Source organism: Nycticebus coucang, chromosome 22 (genome assembly GCF_027406575.1).
Source record: "Nycticebus coucang isolate mNycCou1 chromosome 22, mNycCou1.pri, whole genome shotgun sequence".
NCBI classification, from domain to species: Eukaryota; Metazoa; Chordata; class Mammalia; order Primates; family Lorisidae; genus Nycticebus; species Nycticebus coucang.
Genome location: NC_069801.1, coordinates 46,597,270 through 46,613,360, shown reverse-complemented (window position 1 = coordinate 46,613,360; position 16,091 = coordinate 46,597,270). Strand labels below are relative to the sequence as shown.

Here is a 16,091-nt window from a genome sequence, read left to right as displayed (position 1 = left end):
ATAAATCAAATGTAATAAATAACATTACTGTTGGTGTCATAGTTCTCTAAAATGATGTGATTTTGGATAAAATTATGAACAAATTTGCTATGGTATTTCTTTGATTTACATGTTAGTTGCATTAAATTAGTGTTTATTGCAAAATTATTTGTATTTATATGTAAACAGAGGTAGGTAGTAAGCTCATACAAGTAGCATTTTTGCATTCATGAATGTCTGGTGGGACTTTTGGAAGTTGTACAGGACCCTCTTTTGCTTTGGAGTGCATCTGGCATTTTTGGTCCCTACCAAGTAAATACCATCAATGTTATTGCATCATTATTAAAATAAAAATGCCTCAAAAAATTTTTCACAATGCCCCCTATGCAAACTGCTCACATTGGTAATCATGTCAGCAGAATAATTAAAATAATAATAGAAATAACAAAATTGTTAGAGATGTGGACAATAATGTACACCAACCATTTTCTTATCTTTTCTAGCAGAGTGTTAATAGATACCATTTGATGTTGATAAATTGTGATACAGATGTATAAAGATACTGTGTAGAATAATACCTGAGAAACTAAAACAAATGATAAAGAGCATTTGCATCTAGAAAATGAGAATAGGATTTTAAGGGGTATGAGTTATAGGTAATTTTACCTTTTTTCAGTGTATATACTTTTAATTTTACTTTTTGTTTATATATCAGGTGGAAGTAATTTTGTGACATTAAAATAGATTCTGGTCACTTTCATTTTAAAAGATATTAGAAAAACTTTATTGGGGTATAATTTACATATAATAAAATGTATCCATTATTAGCATACAATTTAGTTAGCAAATATATACACCTATGTAGCCTCCACTATCATAAAAATACATAGTATTTCCACCATCCTAACAAGTTCACTTGTGCCCCTTCTCAGTCAACAGCCTCCCCTTCTTTTATGATTTATACTTTTCTTTGTTTTATCTAAGAAATCTTTGCCTCTTCCAAGAATACAAGGATTTTCTTTGCTGTAAGTTTTATATTTTTAGTGATAGGTCTATGACCAATTTCAAGTAATTTTTGTACTGTGTGAAATATAAAATAAGGTTAATTTTTTCCTGAAAAGATGTCCACTTCTAGCATTATTTGTTGTAAAAGATTTTCTTTTCTGAATAGGTAACTTTTATAGCTTTTTATAGCTTTGTTGGAACTTAAGATGAGATGTACATAGATATATTTCTGGACCCTCTCTTCTGATCTACAAATTTATATGTCTACCCTGATGCCTATAATATGCTTGTTTTTGTAAATCTTCTTATCTTGTAATTTAAGTTCTCCAACATTTTCTTATTGTCTAAAAAGGTTTTAGCTATTCTAGGCCTTTTGAATGTCCATGTACATTTTATAATAAACTTACTTATTGCTACAAGAAATCCTGCTGTAATTTTTGATTGGTATTGTATCTTTTCTAGAGAAAAAATGAGGAAAATTTTCATCTTAACAAAAATGAGTTTTCTAATCCGTGAACATGGTATACTGCAGGATTTAATTGAGTTTTCCTTAATATACGTCAGCAATGATTTTTTAGTTTTCAGCACATAGTTCTTGTACATAATTTGTTAAGGGCTGAGTATTTTGTGTTTTTTATTTTGATGCTATTTTAGATGGTATTGTACTTTAAATTTTCTTTTTCTTTTATTTATTTATTTATTTATTTATTTTTATTAAACCATAGCTGTGTACATTAGTATGATCGTGGGGCACCATACACTTGGTTCATAGATCATTTGACACATTTTCATCACATTAGTTAACATAGCTTTTGTAGCATTTTCTTAGTTATTTTGCTAAGACCTTTATAGTCCACATTTACTAGGATTCACATATACCCTTGTAAGATGCACCACAGGTGTAATCCCAGTAATCCCCCCTCCTTCCCCCTCCCTCCCCTCCCTTTCCCCTTTCTCCCTATTCTTAGGTTGTAACTGGGTTACAGCTTTCATGTGAAGGTCCTACATTAGTTTCATAATAAGGGTGAGTACATTGGGTACTTTTTCTTCCATTCTTGAGACACTTTACTAAGAAGAATATGTTCCAGCTCCATCCATGTAAACATGAAAGAGGTGAAGTCTCCATCTTTCTTTAAGGCTGCATAGTATTCCATGGTGTACATATACTACAATTTATTAATCCATTCATGGATCGATGGGCACTTGGGCTTTTTCCATGACTTAGCAATTATGAATAGGGCTGCAATAAATATTCTGATACAAATATCTTTGTTATGGTGTGATTTTTGGTCTTCTGGGTATATGCCCAGTAGGGGGATTATAGGATTGAATGGCAGATCTGTTTTTAGATCTCTAAGTGTTCTCCATATCTCTTTCCAAAAGGAATGTATTAATTTGCATTCCCACCAGCAGTGCAAAAGTGTTCCCTTTTCTCCACATCCACGCCAACATCTCTGGTCTTGGGATTTTGTGATATGGGCTAATCTTACTGGAGTTAGATGATATCTCAAAGTAGTTTTGATTTGCATTTCTCTGATGATTAACGATGATGAGCATTTTTTCATATGTCTGTAGGCTGTGCGCCTGACTTCTTCAGGGAAGTTTCTCTTCAAGTCCCTTGCCCAGCCTGCGATGGGATCACTTGTTCTTTTCTTGCTTATATGCTTGAGTTCTCTGTGGATTCTAGTTATTAAACCTTTGTCAGAGATATAACCTGCAAATATCTTCTCCCATTCTGAGGGCTGTCTGCTTGCTTTACTTACTGTGTTCTTGGCTGTGCAGAAGCTTTTTAGTTTGATCAGGTCCTACTAGTGTATTTTTGAAGCTGCTTCAATTGCCCGGGGGGTCCTCATAAAATGCTCGCCCAGACCGATTTCTTCAAGGGTTTTCCCTACACTCTCTTCTAGTATTTTTATAGTTTCATGTCTTAAGTTTAAATCTTTAATCCAGTGAGAGTCTATCTTATTTAATGGTGAAAGGTGTGGACCAGTTTCAGTCCTCTACAGGTTTCCAGCCAGTTCACCCAGCACCATTTGTTAAATAGTGATTCTTTTCCCCACCTAAAGTTTTTAATTGGCTTGTCAAAGATCAAATAACAGTAAGTAGCTGGATTCATCTCTTGTTTCTCTATTCTGTTCCAGACATCTGTTTCTCTGTTTTTGTGCCAGTACCATGCTGTTTTGATCACTATCGATTTATAGTATAGTCTGAGGTCTGGTAGCGTGATTTCTCCTGCTTTGTTTTTATTTCTGAGTAATGTCTTGGCTATTCGAGGTTTTTTTTTCTGATTCCATATAAAATGAAGTATTATTTTCTCAAGATCTTCAAAGTATGACAGTGGAGCTTTAATAGGGATTGCATTATTGCTTTGTGTAGTAATGACATTTTAACAATGTTGATTCTTCCCAGCCATGAGCATGGTATGTTTTTCCATTTGTTAACAGTTTCAGGTATTTTTTTTTTTTTTCCTTCTTTTTTGTATTTTTTTTTTTTATTGTTGGGGATTCATTGAGGGTACAATAAGCCAGTTACACTGATTGCAATTGTTAGGTAAAGTCCCTCTTGCAATCATGTCTTGCCCCCATAAAGTGTGACACACACTAAGGCCCCACCCTCCTCCCTCCATCCCTCTTTCTGCTTCCCCCCCCCATAAACTTAATTGTCATTAATTGTCCTCATATCAAGATTGAGTACATAGGATTCATGCTTCTCCATTTTTGTGATGCTTTACTAAGAATAATGTCTTCCACTTCCATCCAGGTTAATACGAAGGATGTAAAGTCTCCATTTTTTTTAATAGCTGAATAGTATTCCATGGTATACATATACCACAGCTTGTTAATCCATTCCTGGGTTGGTGGGCATTTAGGCTCTTTCCACATTTTGGCGATTGTAAATTGAGCTGCCATAAACAGTCTAGTACAAGTGTCCTTATGATAAAAGGATTTTTTTCCTTCTGGGTAGATGCCCAGTAATGGGATTGCAGGATCGAATGGGAGGTCTAGGTTGAGTGCTTTGAGGTTTCTCCATACTTCCTTCCAGAAAGGTTGTACTAGTTTGCAGTCCCACCAGCAGTGTAAAAGTGTTCCCTTCTCTCCACATCCACGCCAGCATCTGCAGTTTTGAGATTTTGTGATGTGGGCCATTCTCACTGGGGTTAGATGATATCTCAGGGTTGTTTTGATTTGCATTTCTCTAATATATAGAGATGATGAACATTTTTTCATGTGTTTGTTAGCCATTCGTCTGTCATCTTTAGAGAAAGTTCTATTCATGTCTCTTGCCCATTGATAAAAGGGATTGTTGGCTTTTTTCATGTGGATTAATTTGAGTTCTCTATAGATCCTGGTTATGAAGCTTTTGTCTGATTGAAAATATGCAAATATCCTTTCCCATTGTGTAGGTTGTCTCTTTGCTTTGGTTATTGTGTCCTTAGCTGTACAGAAGCTTTTCAGTTTAATGAAGTCCCATTTGTTTATTTTTGTTGTTGTTGCAATTGCCATGGCAGTCTTCTTCATGAAGTCTTCCCCCAGGCCAATATCTTCCAGTGTTTTTCCTATGCTTTCTTTGAGGATTTTTATTGTTTCATGCCTTAAATTTAAGTCCTTTATCCATCTTGAATCAATTTTTGTGAGTGGGGAAAGGTGTGGGTCCAGTTTCAGTCTTTTACATGTAGACATCCAGTTCTCCCAACACCATTTATTGAATAGGGAGTCTTTCCCCCAAGGTAAGTTCTTGTTTGGTTTATCAAAGATTAGGTGGTTGTAAGATGTTAGTTTCATTTCTTGGTGTTCAATTCGATTCCAAGTGTCTATGTCTCTGTTTTTGTGCCAGTACCATGCTGTCTTGAGCACTATGGCTTTGTAGTACAGACTAAAATCTGGTATGCTGATGCCCCCAGCTTTATTTTTGTTACTAAGAACTGCCTTAGCTATACGGGGTTTTTTCCGGTTCCATACAAAACGCAGAATCATTTTTTCCAAATCTTGAAAGTACGATGTAGGTACTTTGATAGGAATGGCATTGAATAGGTAGATTGCTTTGGGAAGTATAGACATTTTAACAATGTTGATTCTTCCCATCCATGAGCATGGTATGTTCTTCCATTTGTTAATATCCTCTGCTATTTCCTTTCTGAGGATTTCATAGTTTTCTTTATAGAGGTCCTTCACCTCCTTCGTTAGGTATATTCCTAGGTATTTCATTTTCTTTGAAACTATGGTGAAGGGAGTTGTGTCCTTAATTAGCTTCTCATCTTGACTGTTATTGGTGTCTACAAAGGCTACTGACTTGTGGACATTGATTTTATATCCTGAAACATTACCGTATTTTTTGATGACTTCTAGGAGTCTTGTGGTTGAGTCTTTGGGGTTCTCTAAGTATAAGATCATGTCGTCAGCAAAGAGGGAGAGTTTGACCTCCTCTGCTCCCATTTGGATTCCCTTTATTTCCTTGTCTTGCCTAATTGTATTGGCTAGAACTTCCAGCACTACGTTGAATAGTAAAGGTGACAGAGGACAACCTTGTCTGGTTCCAGTTCTAAGAGGAAAAGCTTTCAGTTTTACTCCATTCAGTAAAATATTGGCTGTGGGTTTGTCATAGATAGCTTCAATCAGTTTTAGAAATGTGCCACCTATGCCTATACTCTTCAGAGTTCTAATTAGAAAAGGATGCTGGATTTTATCAAATGCTTTTTCTGCATCTATTGAGAGGATCATGTGATCTTTATTTTTGCCTCTGTTAATATGGTGGATAACGTTTATAGACTTGCGTATGTTAAACCAGCCTTGCATCCCTGGGATGAAGCCTACTTGATCATGATGAATGACTTTTTTGATGACAAGCTGTAATCTATTGGCTAGGATTTTGTTGAGAATTTTTGCGTCTATGTTCATGAGTGAGATTGGTCTGAAATTCTCCTTTTTGTTTGAGTCTTTTCCTGGTTTTGGTATCAGGGTGATGTTTGCTTCATAGAATGTGTTGGGGAAGATTCCTTCTTCCTCAGTTTTTTGGAATAATTTCTGCAGTACAGGAATAAGCTCTTCCTTGAAGGTTTGATAGAATTCTGGAGTGAAGCCATCTGGACCAGGGCATTTTTTGGTTGGAAGCTTTTTTATTGTTTCTTTGATCTCAGTGCTTGAAATTGGTCTGTTCAGGAGGTCTATTTCATCCTGGCTAAGTCTAGGGAGAGGGTGTGATTCCAAATATTGATCCATTTCCTTCACATTGTCAAATTTCTGGGCATAGAGTTTCTGGTAGTATTCAGAGATGATCTCTTGTATCTCTGTAGGATCAGTTGTTATTTCCCCTTTATCGTTTCTGATTGAGGTTATTAGAGATTTTACTTTTCTATTTCTAGTTAGTCTGGCCAATGGTTTATCTATTTTATTTATTTTTTCAAAAAACCAACTCCTTGTTTCATTAATTTTCTGAATGATTCTTTTGTTTTCAATTTCATTGATCTCTGATTTGATTTTGGATATTTCTTTTCTTCTACTGAGTTTAGGCTTAGATTGTTCTTCTTTTACCAATTCCATAAGATCTCTTGTGAGATTGTTGATGTGCTCTCTCTCTGTTTTTCGAATGTAGGCATCTAAAGCGATGAATTTTCCTCTCGAAACTGCTTTTGCAGTATCACACAGGTTTTGGTAGCTTGTGTCTTCATTGTTGTTATGCTCAAGGAAGTTAATGATTTCCTGTTTTATTTCTTCCTTCACCCATCTGTTATTCAACAGAAGATTGTTTAATTTCCATGCCTTTGGGTGGGCTTGAGCATTTTTGTTAGAGTTGAGTTCTACCTTTAGTGCCTTGTGGTCTGAAAAGATACAAGGTAAAATTTCAATTCTTTTGATTCTGTTGATATTTGTTTTGTGTCCCAGGATATGATCAATTTTGGAGAATGTTCCATGGGGTGATGAGAAGAATGTATATTCTTTATCTTTGGGGTGGAGTGTTCTATATGCGTCTATCAAGCATAGTTGTTCTAGGGTCTCATTTAAATCTCTTACATCTTTGTTTAATTTCTGTTTAGAGGATCTGTCCAGCTCTGTAAGAGGTGTGTTAAAGTCCCCTGTTATGATGGTATTATCAGATATCATATTGCTCAGACTGAGTAAGGTCTGCTTCAAGAATCTGGGAGCATTTAAATTGGGTGCATAAATATTTAGAATGGAAATGTCTTCTTGTTGTAGTTTTCCCTTGACCAATATAAAGTGACCATCTTTGTCTTTTTTGACTTTAGTTGCTTTAAATCCACATGTATCTGAAAATAAGATTGCAACTCCTCTTTTCTTCTGAATTCCATTTGCCTGAAAAATTGTCTTTCAACCCTTGACTCGGAGCTTGAATTTGTCTTTTGAAGCCAGGTGTGTTTCTTGCAGACAGCAAATGGATGGCCTGTGTTTTTTAATCCAGTCAACCAATTTATGTCTCTTCAGTGGGGAATTCAAGCCATTAACATTTATTGAGATAATTGATAAGTGTGGTAGTATTCTATTCGTCTTATTTGGTGAGAGTCCGTTGCTTAGTTTTATCTTTTGCATCAGTGTGGAGGTTAGGTTCTGTCCTTTGATTTCTGAGTTCTTACTTTGTTGCTGATCCATTGTGGTGGTCAGTGTGCAGAACAGGTTGAAGTATTTCCTGTAGAGCTGGTCTTGTTGTGGCGAATTTTCTCAATGTTTGTATATCCGTAAATGATTTGATTTCTCCGTCAATTTTGAAGCTTAGCTTAGCAGGGTACAGAATTCTGGGCTGAAAATTGTTCTGTTTAAGTAGATGAAAGGTAGATGACCATTGTCTTCTTGCTTGGAAAGTTTCATTAGAGAAGTCTGCGGTCACTCTGATGGATTTGCCCCTGTAGGTCAACTGGCGCTTACTCCTGGCAGCTTGCAGAATCTTTTCTTTTGACTTGACTTTGGACAGGTTCATCACAATGTGTCTTGGAGAAGCTGGGTTAGAGTTGAGGCGACCCGGGGTCCGATATCCCTCTGAAAGCAGTGTGTCAGACTCTTTGGTGATGTTTGGGAAATTTTCTTTTATAATATTCTCTAGTATGGCTTCCATTCCTCTGGGGCATTCTTCTTCCCCTTCTGGAATTCCTATAACTCGTATGTTGGAACGCTTCATAAAGTCCCGTAATTCTGACAGTGAACGTTCTGCTTTCTCTCTCTTCTTTTCTGCCTCTTTTACTGTCTGAGTTATCTCAAGAACTTTGTCTTCTACCTCTGAAATTCTTTCTTCTGCATGGTCTAACCTGTTGCTGATACTTTCCATTGCATCTTTAAGTTCCCTAATTGACTGTTTCAGTTCCTTCAGGTCTGCTATATCCTTTTTTTATTCTTCATATCATTCATCTCTTATTTGATTCTGTTTTTGGATTTCCTTTTGGTTATTTTCCACTTTATCAGCAATTTCCTTCATTGTTTCCATCATTTCTTTCATTGTTTTCAACATGTGTATTCTAAATTCCCTTTCTGTCATTCCTAACATTTCTATACTGGTGGAATCATCTGCAGTAGCTACCTCATGGTCCCTTGGTGGGGTTGTTCTAGACTGGTTCTTCATGTTGCCTGGAGTTTTCTGCTGATTCTTCCTAATGAGTGATTTCTTTTATGTGTTTCCTTGCCCTAATTTTCCTTTCACTTCCTCTTGCTCTTTAAGTTCTTGTGCCTGTGGAAGTTGTGGGCGGGTTTAGACGGATTGAACACTCGCGACCACTTGCCGGTTTTCCACTGTTTTAGTCCTCCTCTTGGGGTCCAGAAGTCTCTCGCTGACTCCCTGTATCTTCATAGGAGTGATGATAGGCAGTTCCCACCAGCCACAGATGCCTGGAGTCCTATCTCCCCAGACTCACGGTGCCCAGATGCAAGGAAGCTGTTACTCGGCTGCCATCTTGCTCCGCCTCCAGTTTCAGGTATTTCTTTTCTTAGAGTTTCATAGGTCTCTTTATAGAGATCTTTCACATCCTTTGTTAGATAAACTCCCAAATATTTCATCTTCTTTGGCACTACTGTGAACAGAATAGAGTCCTTAACTGTTTTTTTTTCAGCTTGATTATTGTTGGTATATATACAGGCTACCGATTTATGAATGTTGATTTTGTAACCTGAGACACTGCTGTATTCCTTCATCACTTCTAAGAGTTTTGTAGTAGAATCCCTGGTGTTTTCCAGACATACAATCATATCATCTGCAAAGAGCAAAAGTTTGTTGTCTTCTGACCCTATATGGATACCGTTGATAGTCTTTTTGTTCCTATTTGCTATGGCTAAAACTTCCATTACAATGTTAAAGAGCAGTGGAGACAATGGCCAGCCTTGTCTGGTTCCTGATCTGAGTGGAAATGATTTCAATTTCACTCCATTCATTATGATATTGGCTGTGTGCTTGCTGTAGATGGTCTCTATTAGTTTAAGAAATGTCCCTTCTATACCAATTTTCTTAAGTGTTCTGATCATTAAGGGATGCTGGATATTATCAAAAGCTTTTTCTGCATCAATTGAAAGAATCATATGGTCTTTGTTTTTTAATTTGTTTATGTGCTGAATTATACTTACAGATATATGTATATTGAACCAGCCTTGAGACCCTGGGATAAAACCGACTTGGTCATGATGTATAATTTGTTTGATGTGTTGCTGGATTCTGTTTGTTAGGATCTTGTTGAATATTTTTGAATATTCATTAGTGATAGCTGTCTATAATTTTCTTTTCTTGTTGGGTCTTTTCCTGATTTGGGGATCAGGGTGTTCTTTGCTTCATAGAACATGTTGGGCAGTCCTCCTTCTTTTTCTACATTTTGGAACAGGTTGAGTAATATAGGTACTAGTTCCTCTTTAAAGGTTTGGTAGAATTCTTATGTGAAGCCATCTGGTCCCGGGCTTTGCTTTTTAGGGAGATTTCATATGGTTGATGCTATTTCAGAACTTGATATTGGCCTATTCAACATTTCCACTTGATTCTGGCTAAGTCTCAGAAGGTGACGTGCTTCCAAGTATTAGTCAATTTCCCTCAGATTTTCATATTTCTGAGAATAAAGGTTCTTGTAATATTCATTAAGGATTTTTTGAATTTCTGAGGAGTCTGTTGTTATTTCATCTTTGTTGTTTCTGATATGAGATTAGAGATTTTACTCTTTTTTTCCTGGTTAGGTTAGCCAAAGGTTTATCTATTTTATTAACCTTTTCATAAAAACCTACTTTCTGATTTATTGATCTGTTGTATAAATCTTTTGTTTTCTATTTCATTTAATTCTGCTCTAATTTTGGTTATTTCTTTTCTCCTACTGGGTTGGAATGTTCTTCCTTTTCCAGTTGTTTGAGATGTCCCATTAAGTTGTTAACTTCCTCTTTCCATTCTCTTGAGGAAGGCTTGCAGTGCTATAAATTTCCCTCTTAGGACTGCCTTTGCAGTGTCCCAGAGGTTCTGATAATTCGTGTCTTCATTGTCGTTTTGTTCCAAAAATTTGGCAGTTTCCTTCTTAATCTGATCTCTGACCCAGCTATAATTCAGCATAATTTTATTTAAATTCCATGTTTTTGTATGAGTATGCAGATTCCTGTTGTTACTGAGTTCAACTTTTATTCCATAGTTGTCCAAGAAGATGCAAGGAACAATTTCTATTCATTTAAATTTAGTGAGGTTTGACTTGTGACCTAAGATGTGATCGATTTTGGAATATGTTCCGTGGGCTGATGAGAAGTATGTGTATTCAGTTTAGTTGGGATGAAATGTTCTGTAGATGTCTGCTAAATCCAAATGTTGGGTGGTTAAGTTTAAATCTAAAATTTCTTTGATTAGCTTCTTATTGGAGGATCTATCCAGCTGCCAAAAGAGTGTGGAAATCTCCCACTATTATGGAGCTGGAGGAAATCAAGTTGCTCATGTCTGTTAGAGTTTCTCTTCTAAATTGAGGTGCATTCTGGTTGGGTGCGTAAATATTAATAATTGAAATCTCATCATATTGATTATTACCCTTAACAAATATGGAGTGACCATTCTTATCCTTCCATACTGTTGTTGGTTTAAAGCCGATTGTGTCTGCAAATAGAATTGCAACACTTGCTTTTTTCTGATTACCATTTGCCTGAAATATGGACGACCATCCTTTTTCCCTGAGTCTAAATTTATCTTTTAAGGTAAGAAGTGACTCTTCTATGCAGCAAATATCTGGCCTGAGTTATATCCAGTCAGCTAACCTGTGCCTCTATAGAGGTCAGTTTAAGCCGTTCACATTAATGGAGTATATTGATAAGTGTGGTAAAATTTTGGGTATCGAGTTTGTTGAAAGTCCAGTGGACATTTTTAATCCTTTCACCACTGTGGAAGTTGGAGTTTGATCCAAAGTTTATGAGTGAGTTTACTTTAGTGGTAGGGGATTGGGCTGGTCATTATGGAGGATAGGTCTGAGAATATTGTGAAGAGGTGGTTTGGTTATGGCAAATCTTTTCAAGATATGAATGTCATTAAAGTATTTAATTTCTCCATCATAAATGAAACTCATTTTAGTTGGATACAGGATCTGTGGTTGAAAGTTATTTTGCTTTAGGAGTTTAAAAATCTGTGACCACCCTCTTCTGGCCTGAAAAGTTTCAGCAGAGAGATCTGCAGTCATTCTAATATTCTTCCCTTTGTAGGTAACGGATTTCTTTCTTACATCTGGCTGCTTTCAGAATTTTCTCCTTCATATTAACTTTAGTGAAGTTAATTATGATATGCCTGAGGGATGTTTTATTCAGATTGTGTTGTGCTGGGGTTCTCAAACTGTCTGCTATCTGAATTTCAGAATCTTTTGGCATATCTGGAAAATTATCTTTCATAATTTTATGGAGAAGGGCCTCTGTGCCTTGCGAGGCCACTTCATCACTTTCAGGGATTCCAGTGAGGTGGATATTAACCTTCAAATTATCCCAGAGCTCTCTGAGAGAATGATCCATTTTTGCTCTCCATTTCTCTTCCTCTTTGAGATTTTGGGAGCATTCAAAGGCTTTGTCTTCAATGAGAGAAATCCTTTCTTCTGCTTGCTCCACTCTGTTACTGAGGGATTGTACAGTATTTTTCAGATCTTTGAGGGCTGCAAATTCTTGCTTCAGTGCGTCAAAATCTTTGGTGGTTTTGTCTTTAAATTCATTAAATTCTTGAGATAACTTTTGAATTTCTCCTCGAATTTCTTATTCCGACTTTGGAATTGCTCCTTGAATTTCTAATTCCAAATTTTCCTCCATTCTGTTAATGTTGTTTGCAATCTAAATTCTGAATTCAATTTCTGACATCTTGGCCATGGATCTTCAGTTACAGCTGCCATGTCTTTCCTTGGGGGGGGGGGGTTTGATCTATTGTGGTTATTCATGTTACTAGAGTTTTTCTGCTGATTCTGCCCCCATGATTATTTTATACCATTTGATTTTTTTCCCCCAAAGCTTTGTTGAGAACCTGTACAGTGCTATGGCCTAAGAAACTGGGGATGTCTTTGGTGTGGTGGGGCTAAGTGGTATTGTCTTGTTTTCATCTGATGTCTGTCCGACCCTAGTGAAACAGTTACTCTGGGTTGAAGTCTCAGCTCTGGAGAAATACCAGGAATTTAGTCACCCCACCCCCCACAGGCAACAATTGGAAAAAGAAAATCAAACCTTCCTGCAACCACACACCCAGGGCACCACTTGAATAGTACTTAGGCGATTGGCTGAGTTCAAAAGGTCCAAATCAATTGTCTCAGGTGGGAGAGTTTAAAAGGTCTCTGGCAACTGGATCGCAGGGGTCTGGTGACAACTCAGATATGACTTGCTTCAGTGCTCTGTGAAGCCAGAAGGACCCACACAGGAAATAGATTAGTCTGGGAAGGTTGGTGCCTTCTTCCCCTCCTTGCACCTCTGTCACACCCAGTCACTGATAGCCCTGCACGGCTGAGACCCAGTTGCCTCTAGTGACCAGATACTCTAGGGGTTTGAACCTGCCTGAATCACAAGGAAATCTATATTTGCTCAGCCAGGCCGTTGCACTCTGCCTGTATCCAGCAAGGGGAGGTAAGGCCTGACAACTTCGTGTGCTTGATGGAGGCTGGAGGGTGTTCACTCAGTTCCAGCCCTGCCCCTGATTGATGTTACTGACAGAACAGAACAGAACAACTTTGTGGGAATTTGTTTCTGTCCCTGCTAAATTCCCCTGCAGAATAGAAACTGTTTTGAGTTCACAGAGCCTCGCCTCAGGCCCTGTCTTTGCTCCTTCAGGTTTGTATTCAGTTAGCTTCAGTTCTAGCCTCCTGCCTTCCTTTGTCTATAGGCTGACCATCCCCTGAAGGCCGGGTACATCTTAGGGTCTGTAAAGCAGACTTCAGGGTCACCCCGCCGTTGGAATTTCCCAGCTTTGTGTGTGCATTTTCTAGTCCCCATGCTCCACCTAAGCTGGTACCGCCTCAGGGAAACCCTTTACTCACGGGGCCTGTGTTTCCATCCCAGATATGTTCCCTGGTGGTTGCCACTTGAGAAGATGCCTGGCCTCCTCTGGTTGCCCAGAGAGACAGGGGGTGTGGCTTCAGAATATCTGGGAATGAGCCCTATTGTTTCCAAAAAAGGCTGCTTCTTTGTGCCTTTGGGCACCGCTGCTCCTGTGTGGTTCCCTCTCAGCCGAGTGTCCTCTCCTCACTCCTGTGCTGCAGAATCAGCACTGACCAGCTTCAGTCTAGGCTCTATCCACACCCCTCGAGAAATCACCCAAGAATTTGCACTGCTGGAAGACAGGCCTCCAGACCACAGAATGAGAGTTGAGGGGAGTGCTGTGAGGTCAGAATTGCAGGTAGAGAATATATACAGTTCTGTTCAGTTTTATGCCTGGCAGGAGAATGCTGTGGCACCATAGTAGGGGAGGTAAGTCCAGTTTTCAGAGGGTCTCTCCTGTGGAGTGTAGTGGGAGGACCTTGGAACTCTGCTCGTTTGTTTGTGGGGCACTCTGAGCCGTTTTCATGGGGGTGGGGACTCCCGTCCACTTGGTGATGGATTTTGTACCTTTTGTTTGTATCCTTGGGGTCGCAGCTCGCCTCAGTGGGGTTGACATGCATTCTTCAATCTTCTCTCTTGGTGTAGCTCTAATCCACCAGGTTACTTGCTAAATTTCTGTCCTTTAACTCTCCTTCTGGATGGGAGCCTCCGTGGAAAGGTGGCTTCAGTCAGCCTCCTTGTCTCTACCCTGATTATTCTCGAAATCTCCAATATATTCATAAATTTTGTCCTTTTTTGCTAGAGACTTTAAACTATTTATCTTAATTCAATGATCTGGTAATTTCTGAATCTGGTTCTGTCCATTGTTTTGTCTGTAGATGATACGATTTTTTTCTTTTCTTTTCTTTTTTTTTTTTTTTTTGTATGTCCTACAATAAATGCTGGGTATCTAGTTTAGAACAGCAGTGAACAATATACATACTATTTGTCACTGGAATGATACACCTCTTTCCTAGGTCATTTACATGGGGGGTTGTGTCAGCCTTGTCTAGATGTAGTCAGGCTTAAGTTCTTGGCCCACTATGTTTATCTTAAGTTTTCCACTAGCTTCACATTCTTCTAGTTTTACTTTATTCTTGACTTAAGGGGCTGGTGAGGTGATTGAGAATTTTTCTTCAATGTTACGCTTCACTCTAAACTTTTGACCTCCCATGTTTACATATGGGGTTTTCCCCCATACTTCTGTCTATACTCTAACATTATTTTGCTGTTGCTTTTTAAGTACTTGCTAGCATAGTACTGAGGGAACAGAACTATTTTCTTTTGCAGTGGTCTAGCATCAGTCTTAGGCAGGCTTTGTATACACTGGTTTTGGTGTGGAGTTTTGTCAATGATACCACCTATTTTTCCTGTGGCAGCCAAATTCCACCTTGAGTCTTTGTTAGACCTTGTGTTATTTAGTTTTCTTTTGATCTCTTGGATATAAGAACCATCTAATAATGTTGATCTGTAAACCTGGGCTCAAAAGTGTTTCCTGCTCCTCTGTCAGATGTAGATTTTCTTCTATTGTTTCTCTTCTTTTCTCTTGTTAACTGAAGTGATAAGATTTGTTATTTCTCCTTTAGTGGTAGAATGTCTTTTTTTCCCCACAGGGATAAAGATATTGATGGGACTTCATGTCTTTCTAGTAGAAGCCAAACTGTTTGTGTAGGCATGCATCACAAACAAATGCATTTTCTTGTCTACTGCCCTGCCCCTGATAATTCTCCTGAACCCATGGTAGAGGCCTTATACAGAAGATTTTTCAAGTGTGTGTGAATTTTCTGTGTATCTATTACTCCTAGTAGTTTTACACTATCATATTTCCTATATTTGAGCTGTAATAATTAAATATGGTAGGTATGGGACCTAGCAGTTTTTGTTTTTGTGCTCTGCCATAGAGGTCAGTGTTTGCTTCTTATCTCTTTTCAATGGGGCCTAACTACTTTCCTTTGATATTGGATTATTTGGTTGCCTTACAACCTTCATTTTGTTTTTTACTGGGATATTTCTTTTTCTTTCTTTCTTTTTTTTGAGACAGAGTTTCACTATATTGCCCTTGGCAGAGTTCAGTGGCATCACAGCTCACAGCAACCTCAAACTCTTGGGCATAAGCGATTCTTTTGCCTCCTCCTGGAACTATAGGTGCCTGTACAACTCCTGGCTACTTTTTTTTTTTTTTTTTTGCAGTTGTCATTGTTGTTTGGCAGGCCTGGGCCAGATTTGAACCCGCCACCCTTGGTGTATGTGGTTGGTGCTATAACCACTGTGCTATAGGTACTGAGTTGGATATTTCTTCTTGTTAATGGAGAAGTGATATTTTTTCCTTTTTTCTATATTCTAGGTGAAAGTGAAACTTCATAAACTTTTAAATATTAAAGTTCCTGTTAGGATATAGAACTTCTATGTTAATTCAGTGGTTCTCAAATTGTTTCTGGTGGTGGGAACATTTGGAAGTCATAATGTAATTTATAGAACTACTGCTTTATTCAAATTTAGACAATTGACTATATTTGTGACAGTCAGATACATTACCACTTATTAAATAGTGATACAAATTAATGAACATTTTTTGTATTTCAGTAATAATACTACATATTTTTATATCTAATTTTTATATCACAACTTTGGAAGATG

The 16,091-nt window shown here is 37.8% G+C and overlaps 1 protein-coding gene across 1 annotated transcript in view; it reads left to right on the top strand.

Annotated features, from left to right (window-relative positions):
* AGBL4 (AGBL carboxypeptidase 4) overlaps nt 1–16,091 on the top strand; it is a 1,493,965-nt gene that overhangs the window by 127,521 nt on the left and 1,350,353 nt on the right. The gene's annotated exons all lie outside the window — the stretch shown is intronic.